Source organism: Crocuta crocuta, unplaced genomic scaffold (genome assembly GCF_008692635.1).
Source record: "Crocuta crocuta isolate KB4526 unplaced genomic scaffold, BGI_CrCroc_1.0 scaffold345, whole genome shotgun sequence".
Taxonomy (NCBI): domain Eukaryota; kingdom Metazoa; phylum Chordata; class Mammalia; order Carnivora; family Hyaenidae; genus Crocuta; species Crocuta crocuta.
The window spans coordinates 3,270,187-3,282,514 of record NW_027527574.1 but is presented as its reverse complement, the minus strand read 5'-3'; the positions used below and the strand labels follow the sequence as shown (position 1 = coordinate 3,282,514).

General features: G+C 40.1%; 1 protein-coding gene across 1 annotated transcript in view; it reads right to left on the bottom strand.

Annotated features, from left to right (window-relative positions):
* DCLK2 (doublecortin like kinase 2) overlaps positions 1–12,328 on the bottom strand; it is a gene marked incomplete at its 5' end in the record, with an annotated part of 150,975 nt that overhangs the window by 34,956 nt on the left and 103,691 nt on the right. The window lies entirely within an intron of this gene.

Here is a 12,328-nt window from a genome sequence, read left to right as displayed (position 1 = left end):
ATTATTCATATCAAGTTTATTATTATGTATGCTTAGGGAACTTTTTTATTTATCTCTAAGGGCTTGTAGGTTTTTAAGCTCCAATTTTCCTCTTTGACCTTTGTCTTTCTTTAATGATTCCTTTCAGGAGCTTCCAAGGTCAAAGGACTGGCCAAATACTGAGAAACCTCTTTGACATCTTTTGTACTGCTATGGTTACCTGCTTGCCTCGATACCCAAACTATCCTGGTACCTCTGTCCCATAATGGCTATGCCTTACTCATCACTGCATAACTTGTATGCAGCACAGTGGCTGATACACACAATCCTGAATTAATACTTGCTGATCCAAAGCACAAACAACACAAAGCCCACTCCCTTCCTCTGGTTGATGCAAGAACCTTGTAAAGACTGAGTTTGGTCCAAAACCCAGGAAAGCCCAATACTGATTTATACACGTTGCTTCAAGTAGGATCATCCAGAAGCCCTTCTGGAATAAGATACGAGTCTCAAGAATAAGAGGCACTAAAAATTGGTCTGTTTTCTCAGATCCCATGTAGCCACACCTTGTATGGACAGCAGCAGCATGTCCTGTTGGGAAACATGAGGCCAAGGGAAGGAAGTTCTGAGAGAACCAGTCAGCTCCCATCCTGAGTGGCAAACATGCTTCTCACAAGTTGTCTCCTGCACCTTGACATGGAGAACATGCGTGCGTGCAGGTTCCTTTCACGCCACCCTTAACTTGAAGAAACTGCTACAGTCAATTCATACCTCACTATTCATGGACTCCTTGGAGTTCATTTTGTTTCTTGCAAGGTAAATGGAGAATAAAGTTTTTGGTTTTCATTTTTGGTTTGTTTTTTTTTTTTTGAGAGAGAAAGAGACAGAGTGTGAGTGGGGGAGGGACAGAGAGAGAGGGAAACACAGAATCTGAAGCAGGCTCCAGGCTCGGAGCTGTCAGCACAGAGCCCGATGTGGGGCTCAAACCCACAAATGTGGGATCATGACCTAAACCAAAGTCGGACACTTAACCAACTGAGCCGCCCTGGCGCCCCCAAGGACAAAGCTTTTCAAATGTTAGCCTTTTTGTTTTCTCCTGGGTTTTTTTTTCCCCTGCTGAAATTAAAAGCAACTCCAGAATCAGCAGTAGTCTCTGCTAGAATGTTTAAAAGGTAGATTGTTGGGGCGCCTGGGTGGCTTAGTCAGTTAAGCGTCCGACTTTCGCTTAGGTCATGATCTCGCGGTTCGTGGGTTCGAGCCCCGCATCGGGCTCTGTGCTGACTGCCAGCTCAGAGCCTGGAGCCTGTTTCAGTCTGTGACTCCCTCTCTCTCTGACCCTCCCCTGCTCACGCTGTCTCTCTTTCTCTCTCCTAGAAATAAATAAAACATTAAAAAAAATAAATAAAAATAAATGGTAGATTGTTTAAAACTAAAGTCCAGAGAGGAGACTTGAAGGGAAGCTGAAAAGGAAACTACAAGGTTCTCTAGCCAGTTCTGTTTCCCCAGCTATCACACTGGTCATGGTCCTCCTCTGGCTTCTCCTGGAGCCTCGTCAAAAGCTTCCTTAGTTACTTTCAGTGTCGGCCATTCCACACAGGATTGCCAGGAAGTTTCTGCAAGCGTAGTTCTGACACAACCCCTAGGTTCCAAAACCTCAGTGGGTCTTTGTGACCAACAGAATAACCCCAATAGAACATCCCCATGATTTGTCTCTCTACCTATCTATCAATTTGGTTCCCACCATTTCTTTTTTCATGCATTTTATACATTAACTCAATATTTTTTTAAGTTGCTTAAACTTCCCAAATCTTAATTTTCTACTCTGAATATGGAGGGGATAGTAGCGGCTCCTGGTTCAAAGATTTGCAGGAAAATTTAAATTAGCTCATACATGTAAATTCATTTAGCATGTCAACCTGTTGGCATGTAAGACTAAGTCAATATTAGTTATTAGTATACCTTTCCTTAAAATATCTAGCATAGAGCCTGGAATCCAGTGACTGAGAAATGTTTTCCATCTACTGAATGTACAATGGCTACAAGAGCTCTTTTGCTGCATAATTCATTCTAAATCTGTTCCTCTTCTAATCTAACCCTTCCTAGACTGAAAATGGTCAGTCAAGGGAATAAGAGATACAAATTAAATTCATATCAGTCAAGGGCACCTGGGTGGCTCAGTCGGTTAAGTGTCCAACTTCAGCTCAGGTTGTGATCTCACGTTTGGTGAGTTTGAGCCCCATGTCCGTGCTGACAGCTCAGAGTCTGGAACCTGCTTCGGATTCTGTCTCCCTCTCCCGCTCTGCCTCTCCCCCGCTCACTTTCTGGCTGTCTCTTTCTCAAAAATAAACACAAAATTTTGTAAATAAATAAAGTTTATTTTATTTTGAGAAAGACAAAGACAGCACGAGTGGGAGAGAGGGAAAGAGAGAGGGAGAGAGAAAATCGCAAGCAGGCTCCACACTTTCAGAGCAGAGCCTGATGTGGAGCTTGAACTCTCAAACCATGAAATCATGACCTAAGCTGAAATCAAGAGACAACCCATGTATCCTGGAAAGATCCCTGCTCACCCCTAGATTATAGTGATGGAGGAGGTGGACTGTTAATACCTGGAACCAGCAGTGGACAGGGACCATTTTCTCTGCATGTCTACATTTCACAGCCCAGGATGGGGCAGCCCCACACCCTCAGGTCACAGCTGGCTGAGTCAGGCCTGGGTGCTGGGCAGAAGCCATCTCTCCTCCCAACAGTCTGAGCCTAGCGAAATGTGCAGTATGCAGGCCTCACACCCACTGCTGAGGTCCTCTGACCTGCGTTTGCCCTGCCTTCGCCATGCCTGCCTGATTGCTCAGCTCTCCTGGAAGCAGACAGCATTCTTCTAACAAGTCCCTTTCTTGAGTCTCTAATTTGAGTACATTTTAGTTCACTGCAAGCTGATGTGTTCTAACTCAGGGCGTCTCTAAGAGCGAAGTTTTAGAAGGGACTAAAATGCAGGCATTTTTATTTCCATATACATTTGCACAAGGATGGGTGACTCCTCAGTGTTTACTAATTGAGTTCCCGTGAACCACTGTAACTTTCCCAGTGTTTGTTTTGATTAACCCCCCAACTCTGACCTAACCTGCATCCCTGTACAGTCCAGCAATTACAAACATGGTTTGTGTTGGGATTCGGAGGCAGCAAGAGCAATGAAAGAGACCAGGAGACAGAGAAGGTGTGGGAACTGGTTCCCTAGCGACTAACAGAGAGCAGGACCTGGGCTGAAGCCTGAGCAGGGGAAGTGGCCTGTGGTGACCAGGTCCACTGAAAAGCTATTTTCAGGACTACCTGACAAAGGTTTTACTAAATCACCAGGAAGTGTGGCTTTCTTAGCAAATAATGATGGGAAGAAGCACATTTTTCAAAACTCTCAAGCTGAAATGATTTTTTAAAGTGCTAAACCTAAAGCTTTTACCAAAACAAAAACAAACCCTCTGTATAGTTAACGGCAGTGACATACCTAATTACCTATCCAAATAATGTTCCTTTATATGGAAATAAAGCTTAAAAATAAAAACATGAAGGGGAATCGTTTCATTACAGCACAACTGAATAGACAGGGACATGATTTGACACAACAGCTTTCCTTTCCTCCCTCAGCAATAATCTATGCTGGATTGTTAGAGGATGTAAAGACGAAGGGACACGATCACTGCCGCCCAGAAGTTTACAATCTTATAAGGAGACATGTGTGCACGTTTAAAACCTTTCCAAGAAACCTCTTCAATCTGAAAAATGGTTTCTAAGGTTCTGATGATTACAAACGACTCTGAACACCTGTGAGAGGGAGCCATTTTGCTAAGGGATGAATCTGGACTCGTACTGCTTGAATCACACAGCTAGTGATTAAGTTCACTTGACCCCCCAGTAATGAAGCTTGTTGCTCCAAGGGTACAAGAAAAGCTGGGTATTCACCAAGATCCCTGGACAGATCCCTGGCAAATGTGAAGTGTCTATTGTGAAGCATAAAGCAAAGCATTCCCAGTGCCCTGAGAGACATGCAGACAAAGCGCGATGAAAACGCAGGGGATGAAGCTAGGACTACAAAATTCACAGTTTCCCAGGCACAATTTATGCATTTCCCTGTCCCCTGTAAGAATTATTCTCTTATTGAAGCAAGGATGGAATTAGCACCAGAGAGATTAAAATATGGTGTTCCTGATTAAACCTGTCCCATTCCTATTGTCAAACTAACAATTTTTATTAAAATCTCTTAAAATGCTAATGAGCATTTATGCTTCCATCAGCAACTATGATGCTGAGACAGCACAAAGGAAGTGCCTACATGCTGCATGTTAGCAAGATCCTCCTCAATAAAGCCTAAATGGATGGCAGCATCTGGGCTCTTTCAAGATTATCTTCTATAATTACTAACTGGTTCAAAAAGATGTGATTATGTTTAGGGGTAGGGAGAGCAAGGGAGCATATTTCCTAATGAGGCCCAGATTGGTCAAGGAGGGAAGGTGATGTAAAAGACCATAAAAGACCATAATGCTGAGAATGTTATGTGACCAGTCCCCACCACCCTATCTGGCAGTAGCAGGTCCATTTTTATGAGTAACCAACAAAAGGAAATGCACAAGAACCTGCTTCTGCTAAGAAGATTTTTATTTTATTCTATTTTATCTTCTTATTTTAAGAAAATTCAGTTCCTCAGTTGCACTAGCCATATTTCCGGTCCCTAACAGCCACATGTGTCTGGTGACTACTGTATTAGACAATGAGATACAGACATTTCCCATCATCTCCCATCACCTCAGAATGTGCTACTGAACAGCACTAGGTTAAGCACTTAAGAGAAATTTATATTATTTTCTTTTAATTGAACTATAGTTGATGTACAATACTACATGAGCTGTAGGTGTACAACATAGTGATCTGACATTTATATACATTATAAAATGCTCAATCTGATAAGTACAGTTATCATCTGTTATCACACAGAGTTATTACAATATTCTTGACTATATTCCCTAGCTTATACTTTACCTCTTAATCTTCTTCACCTATTTTGCCCATCTCCCCATTCCCCTCCCCTTTGGCAACCACTAGTTTTTTCTCTGTATTTATGAGTCTATTTCTGTTTTGTTCAGCTCTGCTAAAAACTTTAAAAGACTTGAAAATAGGGCAGAAAAAAAAGTCTAAGGTGTTCTTAACTGCTAGCATTATTTAAAAAAGCATTCAACTGGGAAACCTGGACAGCGACATGCAGAAAAATGAACCTGGACCACTTTTTTTACACCATACACAAAAATAAACTCAAAATGGATGAAAGACCTAAATGTAAGACAGGAAGCCATCGAAATCCTTAAGGAGAAAGCAGGCAAACACCTCTTTGACCTTGGCTGCAGCAACTTCTTATTCAACACGTCTTCAGAGGCAAGGGAAACAAAAGCAAAAATGAACTACTGGGACCTCATTAAAATAAAAAGGTTCTGTGCAGCAAAGGAAACAATCAGGTAAACTAAAAGGCAACCAACAGAATGGGAGAAGATATTTGCAAATGACATATCAGATAAAGTGTTAGTATCCTAAATCTATAAAGAACTTATCAAACCCAACATCCAAAAAACAAATAATCCAGTGAAGAAATGTGCAAAAGACATGAATAGACACTTTTCCAAATAAGACATCCAGATGGCAAATCAACACATGAAAAAATGCTCAACATCACTCATCATCAGGGAAATACAAATCAAAACCACAATGATATACCACCTCACACCTGTCAGAATGCCTAACATTAACAAATTCAGACAGCAACAGATGATGGCAAGGATGTGGAGAAAGAGGATCTCTTTTGCACTGCTGGTGGGAATGCAAACTGGTGCAGCCACTCTGGAAAACAGTATGGAGGCCCCTCAAAAATTTAAAAATAGAACTACCCTACAACCCAGCAATTGCACTACTAGGTATCTATCCAAGGGAAACAGGTATGCTGTTTTTTAAGGGCACATGTTTCTCAATGTTTATAGCAGCACTATCAACAATAGCCAAAGTATGGAAAGAGCCCAAATGTCCACTGATTGATGAATGGATAAAGAAAATGTGGCATACATACACATACACACACACACACACACACACACACACACACAATGGAGTGTTACTCAGCAATCAAAAAGAATGAAATCTTGCCATTTGAAACAATGTGGATGGAACTACAGTGTATTATGATAAGTGAAATTAGTCAGAGAAAGACAAATATCATAGGACTTCACTCATATGAGAACTTTAAGATACAAAACAGATGAACATAAGGGAAGGAAAGCAAAAATAATATAAAAATAGGGAGGGGGACAAAACATAAGACACTCTTAAGTTTGGAGAACAAACACAGGGTTACTGGAGAGGTTGTGGGAGAGCAGGTGGGCTAAATGGATAAGGGGCATTAAGGAATCTACTCCTGAAATCATTATTGCACTATATGCTAACTTGGATGTAAATTTTTAAAAAAATAAATTAATTTTTTAAAATTAAAAATAAATAAATAAATAAATAAATAAGCAAGCATTCATGGCTGACTGTGTAAATGCTAAATGAGTAACATTTCAGCTTTTTACATTTTTAGCCAAGAAGTCAAGTCAGAGTGTCCTATGTTAAATTTCTTTGATAAGCAGATTGTTAAAACTTCCACAAAATTTAAAATTCAAAGAGAAATGTTAGGTACTACACTAAAAACATGAAGCCTTATTCAAAAATGGGCAAGTCTCATAAAAAAGAATGACTATATCAATAGATTATAGCATATTGAGTCTCCAGTATAATGCCAGACACTATTTCATTATGATTTTTAATAAAAGGAAACACTTGAGCAGAACATAGGAGATATTGTGTACAGAGTTGACTTACTTGATGCATCTTGGGAAATGGCACCATGATTCAATTTTTAATTGGCCTACTGCAGGGGTCAGGAATGTTTTCTGCAAAAGGTTAGGGAGTGGGAGTGCCTGGGTAACTCAGTTGGGTGAGCATCCAGCTCTTGGTTTCAGCTCAAGTCACGATCTCAAGGTTTGTGGGTTCAAGCCCCGCATTGAGCCCTGGGTGTCTGGCTCTGTGCTGACAGTGTGGAGCCTGCTTGGGATTCTCTGCCTCCCTCTCCCCCCCGCCCTCCCCCACTTGTGCATGTTCTTGTTCTCTCTCTCTCTCTGTCTCTAAATAAATAAACTTTTAAAAATAAAGGGTAGAGAGCAATATTTTAGGCTTTGTGGTATGGTCTCTGTCACAGTTACTCAGTTCTCCTATTGTAGAATAAAAGCGGCCACAGACCACATGTAAACAGATGAGTTCCAATAAAACTGAATTTTGAAAATAAGGCTATGGGCCAAATTTGGCCAGCAACAAACTCTTAGTCCTCAAGAACTTTCTTAGGACTCTAATTCTTACACTTTCATACTCTAGAACAGAATAATCCTCAGGGTCTGTCTATAAAACAGTGTTTCTCTGGCCTTGGTGGTATATTAGGATCAGCTGGGATGATCTGAAAGCTTCTACTGCTGGATTGCACCCTGAAGTAAAGAATCCCTGGAGCAGAGCCTGGGCATTTGTATTTTTTTAAGCTCCACAGATAACCTAATGTGCAGCCAAGTTTGAGAACCTCTTTGGAGGAAGTTTCTGGCAGCAACTGTAACTCTTCAGCTACCTTGTCTTCTCTGTCACTCATCTAACAATCTAACAATTGCAAGTTATCTATTGCCAAGGAACAATCTTCTCTTTGTAAGAAAAGGAAAGAAGACACTAACTACAGTTTACTGAATGCCTAATTTATGGGAAGTCCTAAAATGAGTACTTTATATCTTATATATTAGGTATTAAAATCTTCATTGAAGGTTATAACCAAAACTCAGGGAGGTTATATAACTTGTTCAAATGCCACAGCAAATGCAGAGTCAGAACTAAAGCCAGATCTGACTCCAGAGCCCAAGAGCTATTTGGCTATTCTCACACTGTCCCCTCCTCTGACAACACAAAGTCTTCCAAGGCTATTAAGTTAATGTAGGGATGCCGCCCAGCATAAGACCCACTCATCAAAATATTCATTGTTGTATATTTAGAATATACTTTCAGATTACAGAACTACAGCCACATCCCTGTAATTTAATCAAATAATGACCAATTGATAAATTCACAGCCTTTCCTCACATAAAGAGAACTTAAGAACAATTTTTTTCTTTAAAAAGATAACCTCTGAAATGTACTGAAGATTTTTTTTTAAAGTCAGGATACTAGATATTACTTGCAAATTGATTTGCTTCCATTATGATTTTGGAGGATTTGAAAAAAGTATATAAAAACATCAATTCCATAAAAAAGGAAAGCCAGTATGAATTACAATAAATGCTAAATTAAAATGCATTTAGTAACAGAAATCTTCCAAAGATAAACATATGGTCAACAGACACAAGAAAAGATGTTCAATGTCACTAATCATCAGATAAATGCAAATCAAAACCACAATGAGGTTTCACCACATACATGTCAGAATGGCTAAAATCAAAAGCACAAGAAACAAGTGTTGGTGAGGATGTGGAGAAAAAGGAACCCTCATGCACCGTTGGTGGAAATGCAAGCTGGTGCAGACACTTTGAAAAACAATATAAATGTTCCTCAAAAAATTAAAAATAGGGGCACTTAGGTGGCTCAGTCAGTTGAGCATCCTACTCTTGATTTTGGCTCAGGTCATGATCCCATGATTGTACAATCAAGTCCTGCATCAGGCTCCACACTGAGCATACAGCCTGCTTAAAATTCTCTCTTTCTCCCTCTGCCCCTCTCTTCCTCTCTTTCTTTCTCTCTAATAATAATAACAACAACAACAGCAACAACAACAGAATTACTCCATGATCCATTAATTCCACTATTGAGTATATACCCAAAGAAAATGATAACACTAAGTCAAACAGAAATACACACCCTTAAGTTTATTGCAGCATTATTTACAACAGCCAAGATATGGAAATAACCCAAGTATCTATGCATAAATGAATGGATAAAGAACATATGGTGTACATAAAGACACAATGGAATATTAATCGGTCATATAAAAGAATGAAATATCGCCATGTGCAACAATATGGATGTATCTAGAGGATATGCTAAGTGAGGTAAGTCAGAGAAAGACATACCATATGATTTCACTCATAAATGAAATTTAAGAAACAAAACAATGGCGATAAAAAAGAAGACAAAAACAAAAACCCAGACTCTTAAATAAAGAGAACAAACTGGTGATTACCGGAGGGGAGGTAGGTGGGAGAATGGGTAAAACAGGTAAAGGGGATTAAGAGTAGACTTATTGTGACAAACACTGATTAATGTAACAGAATTGTTGAATCATATTGTATGACTGAAACTAATATAACACCATGTTAATTATATTTGGATTTTTAAAATTAAAATAAAGACAGAAATCTTTATCACTTTTGTATTGGATTTATGATAATTTACTCTGAAATACTTCACCATTAGTAATGAGATATGAGAACAATTAATGTGAATCGATACCTAAAGGCTAGTAACATACAAAATGTATCTGTAGCCATACCTTAGACTTGCTTTCATTTGGCAAAATTAGTGGTGCTTGATTTTTGTGATTGGTTAACAGTGGTAAATAGTGGAGTTATCCAGCTAAACAGAACCCATAGCCTATACATGTACAATCCAATTCAACAGTCCATGAAAGGGGCTGTCAGTTCCCTTGAGTATCCCTGCTATCTCAGTGGACCACATGGTTCACCAAAACTGACCTAGACTCTGCATATCCTTATGAGTGAGCCTTTCAAACCAACTGTTGCCTTACTGTGTTGTAAGCAACAGACAGGTGGTATAACCATGGCTACCTGCTAAAAATGTCTGCATGTTTTCATTGTGAGGTATCACCAATTTCGAGGATGCCAGGGTGGCTAGGTGAGGTGCCTGACTCTACAGTTCAAACTATGGAAGTTACCATTTTAAGTCATGGGTGCAGACCAATCCACTACAACTTCTGAGTCCTAATTCTATCCAATTATCTTTAATATACTACCAAGAACAATTTATAATGGCCTACTTTCATGAATAAAGGAGCATTTAAGATTAACATATGAGTTGCTTATATTCAAATAAAATTCTTACATGTGATCTTATTTATATGCTGATTTGCTTGGCAAACTCTCCTTCCAGTAGGCTTCAGCATAGTTGAGCCATTTATCCACCAAGTGCCTCTATTTAATAAGCATCCACAATGTGCAAATCACCGTCCTGAAACAGTCTGAGATTCCTAATGATGATTTATTTTGTTAGGCCACTGAAGTCTTCAAAAGCTTAGTCCCTCTTCTGTTTTTGTTTCTGTCTACAAAATCAATTACATTCAGAGATGAAGTTACCACCCAGCATTTCTGGGTAATAAAAAGTATAAAAGTAGTCAGTCTCTTAGTACTGAAGATTATTAACTAGCTTTAAATACCAGAGAAAAACCAAAGCTCCGGGGAAAAGCAAAAATGTCTAAGGTCAGCGGCTACTGTGGATTTACATTTCACAGCTTCGAAAAGAAGTTTTGAAGTTCAGAAGGTCAGAGAGTTGCATTTTAGCTCTGCCAATCAGTATGAGATACTACCAGTCCTTTCATCACACTTCACAAATCTGGAAAATCTTTCACCACCAGCAGACCCAGGAGACATCATCAGATAAATATCAGCACATCAGACGGTTTATAATCTCAAGATGTTGGATAGTGTTCCAAATGCACTGTTGTTTTTTTTTTCTTTCTTCTTTCAACCAACAAGAACACTCACAGTAGACAGCCTCCAGGCATACACTTCAGCATCAAAATGTGAGACATTTTATCCCTCAGTGCCCACAGATGTGCCCCTGACTCTGAAGCCTTAAGTTACTACAGCCTTGAAAATCCTAAACTGGGACATGGATGATGAATGAAATTCCAGGGAAATGCTTTCTTCATCCATCTGGCAGCTGATGACACATTTAGTACTCTTTATTGCCTATCTGTCCCAAAGAAAATGCTGTGATTTAAGCACAGAAAATATTCCCACAAGGAAAGTTATCAGCTAGATCGAGGGACTCTGAGGAGCTTGGGCAGAGGAAACAGGAGATCATGGGCAGAGGTCAAGAGGAAGATGAAGATTAAGAAGAAAACATCAGTGGTGGTGGGATTCTAGAATTTGAAGGTGAGAGAAAAGAATGGGCAGGGAGTGATCAGTCAGGAGAACAAAAGACGGGGAGAAGAGCAAAGCAGTGAAACTGATAAGGAGACTTCTGTGACCCTCAGAAAGGAGAATGGGCAGAAACCTATTGAGGGAACAGGGACAGACCAAGAAAGAAATTTGAGGTGGCTGATAAAGAGATGAAAGCAGAGAGAAGAGGTGTGGCAGCCTCCAAAATGGTTCCCCTGAGCCTCACCTCCTGATTTTCATGCCCTAAGGTAGACCCTTCCCATGCAGAACTGTGCTGACACATGACTACTAAGCTCTTACGAAAATGATGGCGCCTGACTTCCAAGACCAGGTCATAGGCAGTAGGGCTTCTGCATGGCATTCTCTTTTGGATCATTTGCTTTGGAGAAACCCAGCTGCCATGTTCTGAGGACACTCAAGTCAACTTATGGAAAGTTGTACATGGCAAGGAACTGAGGCCTCCTGACAACAGCCAGCACCAACCTGCCACCACATGAGCAAGTCACCTTGGAAGGAGATCCTCCATTCCCAGTAGGGTCTTCAGGTAACTGTAGCTCTGGTGCACACCTTGACTACAACCTCATCAAAGATCTTAAGCCAGAGCCACCTAGTTAAACTGCTCCTGGATTCCTGACCCACAAGAATTATGCAAGACAATAGTTTTAATTTTTTTAATGTTCATTTATTTTTGAGAGAAAGAAAGACAGAGTGCAAGTGGAGGAGGGGCAGAGAGAGAGGGAGACACAGAATCCTAAGCAGGCTCCAGGCTCTGAACTGTCAGCACAGAGCCTGACATGGGGCTTGAACCCACAAACCACAAGATCATGACCTGAGCCAAATTTGGACACTTAATGGACTAAGCCACCCAGGTGCCCAAAGACAATAATTTTTTATCGCTATTTTAAGCTGCTAAATTTTGAGATAGCATGTTACTAAGTTGCCTCACAGAGTACTAATGGATTCGGGCTGTATAAAGAGGGCAGGAAAACAGAGACTAAGGATAGAGTCAAGAAAGCAATTCATAAGAGAAAAGCAAAGGAAGTAATACAATCTGAAGTCTGACTTCTCTTACATCTTCCTCCCTTCTTATATACTACTGCATGTTAATTTTTTCTTTGTAGGTAAAACTTCCCTCATATGAA